Source organism: Heptranchias perlo, chromosome 13, assembly GCF_035084215.1.
Source record: "Heptranchias perlo isolate sHepPer1 chromosome 13, sHepPer1.hap1, whole genome shotgun sequence".
NCBI classification, from domain to species: domain Eukaryota; kingdom Metazoa; phylum Chordata; class Chondrichthyes; order Hexanchiformes; family Hexanchidae; genus Heptranchias; species Heptranchias perlo.
The window spans coordinates 75,393,990-75,403,626 of record NC_090337.1 but is presented as its reverse complement, the minus strand read 5'-3'; positions in this window follow the sequence as shown (position 1 = coordinate 75,403,626).

Here is a 9,637-nt window from a genome sequence, read left to right as displayed (position 1 = left end):
TAGTGAATCCTACAGGATAGCAGAATACATTGACTCATTCCTAAACCCCTTATCACAGAAGCACCCTAGCTACATTAAAGACACTTACCACTTCATAGAAATAGTGAACTCACTGACCGTACCCCCGAACGCAATACTCTTTACCATGGACATTGAAAGCCTATACACAAACATAGAAACAGACAGAGGCATACAGGCAGTGGAAAATATCCTTAGAAAGTTCCCCCAACCCCACAGACCAGATGCAGCCATAATCCAGCTATTACACCTAGGACTAACAAAAAATGACTTTGAATTCCAGGAGCAATTCTACCTACAGATTAAGGGCACGGCTATGGGCAAGAAATTTGCCCCGGCCTACGCAAACATATACATGGCAGACTGGGAAAACACAGTCTTTGAAAAGTGTTCCAAGCTCCCGATGTGTTATTACAGATACCTGGATGACATATGGGGAGTCTGGACTCACACAGAAACAGAATTGCAAGAATTTGTAGGTATTCTCAACAGTCACCACCAATCTATTAAACTTAAAGTTACAACACATAGAGAAAGTGTGGATTTCCTGGACACCACAGTATTTAAATTACAACAGGAGAATAACAGCCACAAGCTAGCAACAAAGGTATTCTTTAAAGAAACAGACACACACACACTCTTGCACATAAACAGCCACCATCCAAAACATACCTTTCGGGGGCTGGTGAAGTCACAACTGACACGTTTTCACCGCATATGCACAAACGGAGAGGACTTTAGGGAAGCCACCACAACCCTATTTACTGCACTGAGACAGAGAGGTTACACAAAAAGGTTCCTCAGGCACCTTAAGTCTGATTTCCTGAGGGGACTGAATAGCCCACGGCCAAACAGAGAAGTAGCAAGACTACCACTGATAACGACATACGATACAATGACCAAACTAATACACGGAGTGATTAAAACCCAATTTGGGAAACTAAAAGAGGATGTTGACACACTTAGTCGATACCACATAACGTCGGCATACAAAAGAACTCGGAACCTTCGCGACATGCTGGTTCGGAGTAGGATAAGAAAACAGACAACCCAGAACTGCACAAACCCAAAATGTGGGACGTGTAAATACCTAATAATCCGCAAAATGATACAAAATAGACACACAGGAAAAGCAGCCCTAATTAAACAAAGAATTACATGTGAACAGCACAATGCTGTATATGCAATTCGATGCAAACAATGCCACATCTTGTATGTAGGAGAAACAGGGAATAGTCTAAGGATGAGGCTCACAGGGCACCTCAGTGCTATTAGAACAAAGGATGTATACAAACCTACCTCCCGACACTTCATGGAGCATGGTCTTGAATCCCTGGAATTTATGGGGTTGGAGACCAACATGAACTGGACAACCTCACAAAGGAAGAGGAGGGAAAAACACTGGATAACAACCCTACAAACTCAGTTACCAAAGGGCTTAAATCAGATCTAAAATGGGGGAAATCCAACATCAAAAAACAAAACTGCCCCGACCTTAATTACCACAAATCCCAACCCCAACTTGATAAACCTCCCAAACCGCAACCACACCACACCCTACCCTAATCACAATAAACAGAGCTAACCCCTACTGTTTAAGCTAACCAAAACCACTAAACCCCACACTGCCCACAACAAACAGACCAAAGCCCCAACCCTAACTACAAACAGACCACATCCATATCCCAAATCCTAACTCCAAATGCACCCCACTCTACCCCTAAAGCCTAACCGTAACTCTAATACAGCAAACCTAATCTCCCACCCCACCCCTAAAATCTAAGCCTAACACACCCCACCCTACTCCTAAACCCTGACCCTCACTTAACCCTACCCCTAATGCAACCCTAACCCATAACTCCAACCCCCCAGCCCTGAATCTAATCACAACTCTCCAAATGCACCCCACTCTACCCCTAAAGCCTAACCGTAACTCTAATACAGCAAACCTAATCTCCCACCCCACCCCTAAAATCTAAGCCTAACACACCCCACCCTACTCCTAAACCCTGACCCTCACTTAACCCTACCCCTAATGCAACCCTAACCCATAACTCCAACCCCCCAGCCCTGAATCTAATCACAACTCTCCAAATGCACCCCACTCTACCCCTAAAGCCTAACCGTAACTCTAATACAGCAAACCTAATCTCCCACCCCACCCCTAAAATCTAAGCCTAACACACCCCACCCTACTCCTAAACCCTGACCCTCACTTAACCCTACCCCTAATGCAACCCTAACCCATAACTCCAACCCCCCAGCCCTGAATCTAATCACAACTCTCCAAATGCACCCCACTCTACCCCTAAAGCCTAACCGTAACTCTAATACAGCAAACCTAATCTCCCACCCTACCCCTAAAATCTAAGCCTAACACACCCCACCCTACTCCTAAACCCTGACCCTCACTTAACCCTACCCCTAATGCAACCCTAACCCATAACTCCAAACCCCCAGCCCTGAATCTAATCACAACTCTCCAAATGCACCCCACTCTACCCCTAAAGCCTAACTGTAACTCTAATACAGCAAACCTAATCTCCCACCCCACCCCTAAAATCTAAGCCTAACACACCCCACCCTACTCCTAAACCCTGACCCTCACTTAACCCTACCCCTAATGCAACCCTAACCCATAACTCCAACCCCCCAGCCCTGAATCTAATCACAACTCTCCAAATGCACCCCACTCTACACCTAAAGCCTAACCGTAACTCTAATACAGCAAACCTAATCTCCCACCCCACCCCTAAAATCTAAGCCTAACACACCCCACCCTACTCCTAAACCCTGACCCTCACTTAACCCTACCCCTAATGCAACCCTAACCCATAACTCCAACCCCCCAGCCCTGAATCTAATCACAACTCTGACCCTGGACCCTAACCCTGATGCACCCTACCCTACCCCTAAACACCTAACCCTAACCCTGATGCACCCTACCCTACCCCTAAACACCTAACCCTAACCCTGATGCACCCAACCCTACCCCTAAAACATAACCCTAACCCCACCCCACCCCTAAACACCTAACCCTAACCCTGATGCACCCCAACCTAACCCCAATATAGCCCTGAACCTAACTGCGACCCTGACCCTCACCTAACCCCAACACTAACCCCAGTGCAGCAACCCTAACCCTAACCTGAACCCCCCAACCTCAATACAACATAACCCTAACACTACGTAAAATAAAGGGTAGAGTTCCAACACCAATAATAATAACTAAATACGACATAGAGGCCATAAATTGGCAAAACCCAGGAACTGATTATAACCCCAGAGGGGGATCAAAGGATTACGGATCAAGAAATTACTAAGAAGCGATCGGCAAGAAAAAGAAGCCAGGTGGTAAGGTAAAGCGTGGGCCAACCAAAAGTGGCAGGTATAAGTGACAAGAAGCTCAAGGGATGAGTGAGAATACGAACACAAGAGGGTGTAACTACCCTCCTGCCCACACCATACAACCTAACCCTAATAACAGCCACAAGCTAGCAACAAAGGTATTCTTTAAAGAAACAGACATACACACACTAACCCTAATGCACAAGGTGCATTCATTTGGACAACAGCAACAGTCTGAGGTGCGGGCCAGAACCAAGAGGCAGACAACATAGGGAGGGCGTTTCCCCCCTCTGTCCACCATTTTAAAACCTAACCTTTGCAAGTGACGCACTAAGGACTTTGTCTGTTTGTTTGTAACTCCCTGAGGAGCCGCAAGACGGCGAAACCGGTCGGAGTGTTCCAAGAAGGAACGATGGATGGTACTTAAGGCTGGAGGACGAGACACATTCAGTAGTAGCCAAGCAGGAACTCTGGATGGTGCCTAAAGCTAAAGCACAAGGTGCATTCATTTGGACAACAGCAACAGTCCGACGTGTGGGCCAGAACCACGAGGCAGACAACATAGGGAGGGCGTTTCCCCCCTCTGTCCACCATTTTAAAACCTAACCTTTGCAAGTGACGCATGAAGGACTTTGTCTGTTTGTTTGTAACTCCCTGAGGAGCCGCAAGATGGCGAAACCGGTCGGAGTGTTCCAAGAAGGAACGATGGATGGTACTTAAGGCTGGAGGACGAGACACATTCAGTGGTAGCCAAGCAGGAAATCTGGGTGGTGCCTAAAGCTAAAGCACAAGGTGCATTCATTTGGACAACAGCAACAGTCCGAGGTGCGGGCCAGAACCAAGAGGCAGACAACATAGGGAGGGCGTTTCCCCCCTCTGTCCACCATTTTAAAACATAACCTTTGCAAGTGACGCACTGAGGACTTTGTCTGTTTGTTTGTAACTCCCTGAGGAGCCGCAAGATGGCGAAACCGGTCGGAGTGTTCCAAGAAGGAACGATGGATGGTACTTAAGGCTGGAGGACGAGACACATTCAGTAGTCGCCAAGCAGGAACTCTGGATGATGCCTAAAGCTAAAGCACAAGGTGCATTCATTTGGACAACAGCAACAGTCCGAGGTGCGGGCCAGAACCACGAGGCAGACAACATAGGGAGGGCGTTTCCCCCCTCTGTCCACCATTTTAAAACCTAACCTTTGCAAGTGACGCACGAAGGACTTTGTCTGTTTGTTTGTAACTCACTGAGGAGCCGCAAGATGGCGAAACCGGTCGGAGTGTTCCAAGAAGAACGATGGATGGTACTTAAGGCTGGAGGACGAGACACATTCAGTGGTAGCCAAGCAGGAAATCTGGATGGTGCCTAAAGCTAAAGCACAAGGTGCATTCATTTGGACAACAGCAACAGTCCGAGGTGCGGGCCAGAACCAAGAGGCAGACAACATAGGGAGGGCGTTTCCCCCCTCTGTCCACCATTTTAAAACCTAACCTTTGCAAGTGACGCACTGAGGACTTTGTCTGTTTGTTTGTAACTCCCTGAGGAGCCGCAAGATGGCGAAACCGGTCGGAGTGTTCCAAGAAGGAACGATGGATGGTACTTAAGGCTGGAGGACGAGACACATCCAGTAGCAGCCAAGCAGGAACTCTGGATGATGCCTAAAGCTAAAGCACAAGGTGCATTCATTTGGACAACAGCAACAGTCCGAGGTGCGGGCCAGAACCACGAGGCAGACAACATAGGGAGGGCGTTTCCCCCCTCTGTCCACCATTTTAAAACCTAACCTTTGCAAGTGACGCACGAAGGACTTTGTCTGTTTGTTTGTAACTCCCTGAGGAGCCGCAAGATGGCGAAACCGGTCGGAGTGTTCCAAGAAGGAACGATGGATGGTACTTAAGGCTGGAGGACGAGACACATTCAGTGGTAGCCAAGCAGGAAATCTGGATGGTGCCTAAAGCTAAAGCACAAGGTGCATTCATTTGGACAACAGCAACAGTCCGAGGTGCGGGCCAGAACCAAGAGGCAGACAACATAGGGAGGGCGTTTCCCCCCTCTGTCCACCATTTTAAAACCTAACCTTTGCAAGTGACGCACGAAGGACTTTGTCTGTTTGTTTGTAACTCCCTGAGGAGCCGCAAGATGGCGAAACCGGTCGGAGTGTTCCAAGAAGGAACGATGGATGGTACTTTAGGCTGGAGGACGAGACACATTCAGCAGTAGCCAAGCAGGAACTCTGGATGGTGCCTAAAGCTAAAGCACAAGGTGCATTCATTTGGACATCAGCAACAGTCCGAGGTGCGGGCCAGAACCAAGAGGCAGACAACATAGGGAGGGCGTTTCCCCCCTCTGTCCACCATTTTAAAACCTAACCTTTGCAAGTGACGCACTAAGGACTTTGTCTGTTTGTTTGTAGCTCCGTGAGGAGCCGCAAGATGGCGAAACCGGTCGGAGTGTTCCAAGAAGGAACGATGGATGGTACTTAAGGCTGAAGGACGAGACACATTCAGTAGTAGCCAAGCAGGAACTCTGGATGGTGCCTAAAGCTAAAGCACAAGGTGCATTCATTTGGACAACAGCAACAGTCCGACGGGCGGGCCAGAACCAAGAGGCAGACAACACAGGGAGGGCGTTTCCCCCCTCTGTCCGCCATTTTAAAACCTAACCCTAACCCTAACCCTAACCCCAACCGCAACCCGAACCGCAACCCCAACCCCAACCCCGTGACAAGAAGCTCAAGTGTTGAGTGAGAATACGAACACAAGAGGGTGTAACTACCCTCCTGCCCACACCATACACCCTAACCCTAACCCTAATACAACAGCGACAGTCTGAGGTGCGGGCCAGAACCAAGAGGCAGACAACATATGGAGGGCGTTTCCCCCCTCTGCCCACCATTTTAAACCTAACCCTAACCCTAACCCTAACCCTAATGCAGCGTAACCCTAACCCTAACCCTAACCCTAACCCTAACTCCCTAACACTAACCCTAACCCTAACTCACTAACCCTAACCCTAACACTAACACTGACCCTAACCCTAACCCTAACCCTGATGCCACCCAACCTAACCCCAATACAGCCCTGAACCTAACTGCGACCCTGACCCTCACCTAACCCCAACACTAACCCCAATGCAGCAACCCTAACCCTAAGCTGAACTCCCCAACCTCAATACAACATAACCCTTACACTACTTAAAATAAAGGGTAGGGTTCCAACACCAATAATAATATACAAGTAAACAAATAATAACTAAATACTACATAGAGACCATCAATTGGCAAAACCCAGGAACTGATTATAACCCCAGAGGGGGATCAAAGGATTACGGATCAAGAAATTACGAAGACGAGATCGGCAAGAGAAAGAAGCCAGGTGGTAAGGTAAAGCGTGGGCCAACCAAAAGTAGCAGGTATAAGTGACAAGAAGCTCAAGGGTTGAGTGAGAATACGAACACAAGAGGGTGTAACTACCCTCCTGCCCACACCATACAACCTAAACCTAACCCTCACCCTAACCCTAACCCTAATGTAGCGTTTTTTAAATTTTAAAATCTAAAATATTTTTAAAAGGTGCACTTAAAAAAAGCATGGCTGGAAATGTGGGACTGACTGACATGGAACTCATCTTCCCCCCCCCCCCCCACGAGTTTTGGGACAGCAATAAGGGCACAAAAGATTACATATTTTTTTTGAAAAAAGTTGGAGTTCCCAGAGGAATAATAGACACGGTCGCTGGACATTGATGCGGGGACGGCCCCTTTAAGAGATGCCTCGTGCAGGGAGCTGCTGGATATCGACCTCGGGTTTTTTTAAAAGAAACCCTTTCCCCGTGGATCTGGAGGAGTTGGGGACACTGGTGAGACTCCGAAAACTTTATTTAGTCTTTAGATTTTGAGCGTTCACCGGGTGATTTTTATCTTTGAAATCGTTTTTTTTTCGCAGCGAATGAAAAGCGAGCGACGCGTGAGGCATTCTGGGAGATTGAGTTTCGTTTAACGAGCGATCGGGTTTAAAAAGGAGGAAAGCGGTTGGGAAGTTTAATTAATTGTTTAAAATACCCTTATGATTAAAAGGCATAGCCGGAGGTGGGGGTTTGGAGAAGTAGCTTCATGTTTTTATTTAAAAAATCAGGTGAGGCGGACAGGTAATCAAGACCCGGGGTCAGCGGAGACAGTCAGACTCCATGGCGCCAGAATGACCTGGAGCATTAAAACAGATTCAAAGGTTAAAAAGAAATATTTTGAAAAACATTACCTCAAAAAAATAACCCCAAACATCTAAAATAAGCTAAAGGAACATTAAAACATTAGGTTTAAAAAAATATAATTTAAAAATAACGAACACGTGGAGCGAAGGGTGCGGGGCCAGCCCTGCATGAGACAGGACTCATTACATGCAGGACAGAAATTCTAACCAATCCCAGGTCAAGGCTAGCCTGCTTGTGGGCGGGAACAAAACTTCAGCCAACAGTAGCACACAGGGGAGGGGCCAGTCCAAGGCACCGAGCTTAAAAGCGTCTGCAAACAAAATCCAAAACCTTTCTCCCTGATGAAGCTTAATGATAAGCGAAACGTCGGAGAAAAAAAGATTCCAGGCCGGAGAACTTACTGAACTAAAGTGTTTTTGGATAGTACTGTTGCAGGCAGAGAACCATCGAAGCCAGAGAGCCACCGGAGGGGAGGTGAGACTGGTGGGAACAGAGCCTTTCCAGGCGGGACAGCCGGCTGAGCTGGGGAGTGTTTGGAGGACGCAGTCCCAGGCAGGAGACCATCTGAGCCAGGGAGCCACCGTGGGGTGAGATTACAGTTGCTAGCGGGGACCTCTATTACCAAATAGAAGCTAGTAACATCTTTTAAAACCTTTTGCACCCTTCTACACCCAGGGAATGGCTAACACTATGCGGAACACATGCAGGTTGTCTGACAACCGTACGCATATGAGGTCGGACCCTGGTACACATAGGTGTCTCCCCGTAGCCAGGGATGAATTTGCTATAACAGTTAGAATAATTTATAGAATTTTCCAGACAATCCACCATCTAATATTCTTAAAGGGCCAGAATCAGGCCCCTAAGGGCATCTTAAAACAAGCTGATAAACTAACCTACTTTATAAAACCGGCAAAACCGTCACAGGAAACCCTAACCAAATTGGCTTTGAATTCAGAAAATTGGGCAAAACAGACCAGACAGATTCTAATTGAGCACTATACAACAAACCTGGAAGAATTAGAAAATGAATTTGCTCAGGCTGCAGTGACGGAGCGCCTGGAAGAAGTAATGGCAAAAGCGACTAATTGGATTAAAAAGAGTCTTGGACATAAATTCAAAATTCAATCAATTGATGAGACAAAGAGACATGTGGTTGGATTAGCATCACGGTTGACAGAGCAAGGGACCAGCACACAATTGGGGACAGAACAGTGGACCGGCACACGGACTAGGACGCCCCCACGCCATAGGCCAAATACCTGGGCAGCCTTGTTCCACCAGCCTGCGATCACAGCCCCCACATGCCGCAGACGGACTGGAAACCCCCCCCCCACCCCGTGGGCCAGCTGCCACGACTTTGTCACGCCACCGACGGACACCCCCACCCCGTGAGCCAACTGCCACAACCTCGTTACACCACCGACGGACCCCCACACCCCGTGAACCAGTTGCCACGACTTCGTCACGCCACCGACACACCCCCCCACCCTTTGAGCCAGCTGCCATGACTTCAGCACGCAACCGGCAGACCCCCCCACCCCTTGCACCAGTTGCCACGACTTCGTCACACCACCAACACACCCCCCCCACCCTTTGAGCCAGCTGCCATGACTTCGTCACGCCACCGATGGACCCCACCCACCCCTTGCACCAGTTGCCACGACTTCGTCACACCACCAACACACCCCCCCACCCTTGGAGCCAGCTGCCACAACTTCGTCACGCCACCGACAGACCCCCTCACCCCGTGGGCCAGCTACCCCGACTTCGTCACACCACCAGCAGACCACAGAAACCCCCCCTTCCCTGCGGTCCAGGGCAGCGACCCCCCCTTCCCCGCCATCCAGGGCGGCGACCAGCCCTACCCCACCCCACAGGCCAAGGACCAGGATTTCCAATGTGGCCATCATTAGGGACCTGGACATCACACTTGGCTCTCAAGAGCCTGAGCCACGTCGACCCCAGCACTACATGGGGAACCAACATCAGACCGTATTAAACCAAATCACTAGGGATTCCTCAGACCCAAAACAAACAGGAGGGAGAACCCCCCCTACACCAGGGAC